Source organism: Silene latifolia, chromosome Y (assembly GCF_048544455.1).
Source record: "Silene latifolia isolate original U9 population chromosome Y, ASM4854445v1, whole genome shotgun sequence".
Lineage (NCBI taxonomy): Eukaryota > Viridiplantae > Streptophyta > Magnoliopsida > Caryophyllales > Caryophyllaceae > Silene > Silene latifolia.
This window is the reverse complement of record NC_133538.1, coordinates 357,450,580-357,455,237: the sequence shown is the minus strand read 5'-3', so window position 1 is coordinate 357,455,237 and position 4,658 is coordinate 357,450,580. Positions and strand designations below refer to the sequence as shown.

Here is a 4,658-nt window from a genome sequence, read left to right as displayed (position 1 = left end):
CTACCAAATAGTACTCCTACACCACAACACTTAACCGGTAATTTCATTGCCAAATCTGCATTTATACAATTAGTTGAGAGAAGTCAATTTGGGGGGCTGCCTAGTGAAGACCCTCATTCTCATATGGAGACTTTTTGTGACTATTTTGATGCGATTTCTCAAACCGGAGTTACTCAAGACCAAATTCGATGGGTCTTATTTCCTTTTTATTTGATTGGTTCCGCGAAACAATGGTTGAAGAGCCTACATAAGGATACTCTTGGTATTGATTCTTGGAAGAAATTGGCACTTGCTTTCTACAAGAAATTCTATCCTCTGGAAAATACTAACATGTTGAGAGCCCAAATCACCGGGTTCAAACAAAGCGATGAGGAATCTTTGTATGAAGCATGGGAGAGATTCAAGGACACTTGTCGATCTTGTCCACACCATGGACTTAGCGAGTGGTTCCTTGTACAACAATTTTGGAATGGTCTATATAAAGACTCCCGAAACATTCTCAATATGGGATCAAATGGTATGATCACCGAAGTTCATGACAATCAAACATGGAACAAAATTGAAGAAATGGCGGTCCATAACTCACAATATAGTAGACCTCGGAAGGCTACTAGAGGAGGAAAACATGAGGTGGATTCAATTACTCAATTGGGTGTTCAACTTAGTGCTCATATTGATACCATTAATTTGAAGTTTGAAAAGGCCATGGCTAAACTTGAAGAGGCCTCCAAATCACCCAAGCAACATTTTAATGCTATGGTGGCATCATCATCAAGTCCAAGTGGAGTATGTGAGAATTGTGGAACTTTAGGACATGACCAAAGTGAATGTAGGGGAACAAGTTAACAAGTGAATGCTTTACAAGCATACAAAAGTGGCACCCCTTATTCCAACTATTACAATGAGAATACCAAATTCCACCCCAATCTTTCATACAAAAGTCAAAATGTTCAAAACCCTGAAACATACACCCCACCTCCAATGAGAAACCAAGCTCAAAGACCCTTTTACAATCAAAACCAAAGTTATCAAAACCAACCTTCATACAATCAAACAAATGACCAAGGTTTTGATGTTCAAAAAGCGGTCCTCCAAATGCAAAAGAACCAACAAGAGTTTTTCACTCAAATGCAAGAGGATAGCCAAGCAAAAGACATCACCATCAACAACATACTAGCTCACACAAAGATGTTGGAAACCCAAATGTTTCAATTAGCATCTTCTAGTTCTCAAAGACAAAAGAGGCAATTACCACCTCAAGGTAATCCCTCAAGATATGAGTCGATGAGTGCCATCCATTTGAGGAGTGGTACAAGGTATGAAGGGCCGAAGTGGCCCATTGATGAAGATGTTGTGAATGCTAATGAAAAGGAAAGAGTTGAAAACTCTAAGAAAGAAGAAGGACCCACCACCATTCAAGAAGTTTCAAAGAAGAAGAATGAAGAGAAGGCTAAGGAGAAAGAGCCTGTTGTGATTAGACTTCCATTTCCAAGTTGTCAAGCTAATCCTAAGTTCGATGAACAACTTGGAAAGTTCATGGAGATTGTGAAGAACTTGAAAGTCTCAATCCCATTCCCCAAATTAATTAACCATGTTCCGGCCTATGCGAAATACATGAAAGATATTCTTACAAAGAAGAAATCCATCCGGAAGTTAGAGACTATTGCGTTCACTAAGGTGAGTAGTGCCATCCTACAAGGAAGTTAACCTCCAAAACTTAAGGATCCAGGAAGTTTATCTATTCCATGCACCATTGGTGACACTACAATCAACAAAGCTCTATATGACCTTGGAGCAAGTGTGAGTGTCATGCCATACTCGGTATACAAAAGGCTAGGAATGGGAGAACTTAAGTGCACTAATATCACACTTCAAATGGCGGATCAGTCAACGAAGACAACTTTAGGGGTATGGAAGGATGTGCCGGTAAGAATTGGCAAGTTCTTCATCCCGGTGGACTTTGTTATTGTTGACATGGAGGAAGACTCCAACATTCCTATAATTTTAGGAAGACCATTCTTACACACCGCAGGAGCGGTGATTGATGTGAAACATGGAGAGCTCATACTTGAAGTGGGAGATGAAACAATCACTTTTAACCTTGACAAGACAATGAGAGCTCCCCGCTTACATGAGCCATGTTTCATGGTTGATCATTATAGCCGAGAAAGTGATAGGAAGAAGTTGGCATCTCAATACAAAGGACAAGCTATGGGTAAAGAATCACCACCCATATGGGAGAAGAAAATGGATAATCTCCAAGATGCTCCATCCAAAGAGCAAGAAAGTTTTAACAAGAATGAGAGCTTAAAAAGCTCACCACCACTCATGGCAAGAGAAGGAGAAGGCCTCATCGGCCATAATGACAAGAAGGAACGGGAGTTGTTCTCATCAACCCATGATACTATTGGGAAGCAAGCTAATGAAGTATGCGGTTTATGGGATGATGAGTTTGAAGGGTTATTCAATCCTTATATTGGTAATACTATGACCCAAGACCAAGGCTTTGGTGATCATGTTAACTCAAGTCACCACAATGAAGAGCAACATATGCAAAGGTCTATTGAATATCTATATAATGACAATGAACAAGCCTTCGACTACTTCTTCAAGGTGTTGAGCAACATCAACAACACCTTGGCTACGCCTCCTTGACATCTCGTACATGAATGAGAGTTTGGTGGAGTCCTCCCTAAACCACCATTTGTAAATATTCTAACCGCTTAACTTGCATTTTACTTATTGCATTTTGTCAATTTTTGGATTTACCATTTTACTTTGACCAAGACTATCAATTTAAGAGAAAGTAAGGGAGGGACTTATATGTTTCTTGATGTGTAATGTTTTGATTAGTGTGGGGATAGCAATTGCCTAGGCTATCCAAGCCTTCGTAGTGCCCCCACAATGAAGACCAATGGAACGAAGACGGAATGACTTGTGTTATGAAAATACCCACGGGTGGAACTGAACCCGAGAGGTACAGGAGCAATCTGAGCGTCTCAAGAAGAAGCCGCTCGTCTTGGGTGAAAATATGAGCGTCTTGACTAGAATCCGCTCGTCCTGGCAGAGCTGATGATGTGAACATTATTTGCGCACATTTAGTCCCCTAATTGAGCCTATTTTGCATACTAAAATAACATTTCATAGCCATTTTATCCGTCAAAGCCTTCCTATTTGCTTTGCTAGTGCATTTCGTATGTTTTGTAGGAAAGAAGACAATTAGGCGGAATTCCCCGTCCTTCGTGCATATTTGGAAGCTTATTGATGACATTAGACGGACTAGTATGAAGAGGAAGCGAGAACTAAAGACCAATCTTACAAGAATAAAAAGAAAGTGAAGAAAAGGATTCTGAAGCAGAACCCGAGCGGCCAAACAGGCAAGACGCCCGTCCAGAATGACAATCAGAGCGTCCAAGCAACAAAGACGCTCAGATTCCTCTACTACAATCCGAGCGGATTTGCAGAAAGACGCCCGTGCACCCCCTCAAGAATCCGAGCGTCTTCCCTTCCTGGACGGACGGACAACAACGTCTTCAGCCGAGATGCTCATCCCTAAAAAAAGACTAGCATTTCCCTGCTTAAAACTCAAAAAATGTAATTACTAATTTAGCCTTAGTTAACCTAACGAAGCTCTACTATATATACCCCATTTGTAAATAATCATGGTATGGAGTTTTAGATTAGATTAAGCCTCCACATTAGAAATTCCTTTTAGATTCAAGTAGGAGTATATTAGAATAGATTACTCTCTAATCTTTCCAAAAATCTCACATTGATCTCTGCTTAATTATTGTTCAAGTTTGTTATTTTTGGGTAATTGAAGATTATTGGGTTATTATTGGAGGATTGACAACCCTTCATCAATCAATCAAGTTTGTTCTTTTATTCTTTGCATTATTATTTTGGAATCTCCATAGGTATAATTCTCTCAATCCTTGTTTTAATTATTGTTAATCTTTCTTACTTGTTCATTATGTTTTACCTTGTTAATATGATTGACAACCTTGTTAGCATGTTAAACTTGATAATGAGTGAGTAGTCTCTTAGCTAGGATTAGTGGGTAATTAAGGGAAACCAAACATGGGATTGATTCATGCTTAATATAATATGTTCACATAATTAATTTGCTTGCTTGTTGTGATGTCAAATTTATGCACATGTTATGTTTGATGAAATGCTAAGCCTATGAGTCCTTGTATTTACAACCATCTCTTATCTATTCAACTTGACTTGTAAGATATAAACCAACTCGAGTCTTGTTAGACCACGCATAGAAGTTGATTAGGAGGAAAGTAAGTCGACTTGTAGGTGTTGTACAATCTAATCGATTCGGCTCCGGGACCCAACTCTTCCTCAGAACCGTAAGATATAAACCAACTCGGTTCCTCCACAACATTAATTGCTTGCTTATAAATGTAAACATGTTTGTATGATCAACACCATGAATCCTCTTGTGGACAAGGCCCTCGGGAACTGCGTCCGCGGGATCCACACCAGGCATAATCGACTCGAGGTTCTTTCGAATCGAATTAAGACATATTAGAGTCGCCACCAAGTTTTTTGGGAACTAGAAACCGTTCAAGTCAACTTTACACCTTTCATCGAAAAGCATAAAGCCAATCGACTACGAGTGATTAAAGATAAAGACTTGTACCCTA

At 39.5% G+C, this 4,658-nt stretch overlaps 1 non-coding gene across 1 annotated transcript; it reads right to left on the bottom strand.

The window, feature by feature from the left end:
* Positions 1 to 330: 330 nt before the first annotated feature.
* LOC141635560 (small nucleolar RNA R71) lies at positions 331 to 437 on the bottom strand. The gene has a single exon (XR_012540238.1). It is a non-coding gene; the product is annotated as a small nucleolar RNA R71 (small nucleolar RNA).
* Between the last annotated feature and the right edge of the window lie 4,221 nt (positions 438 to 4,658).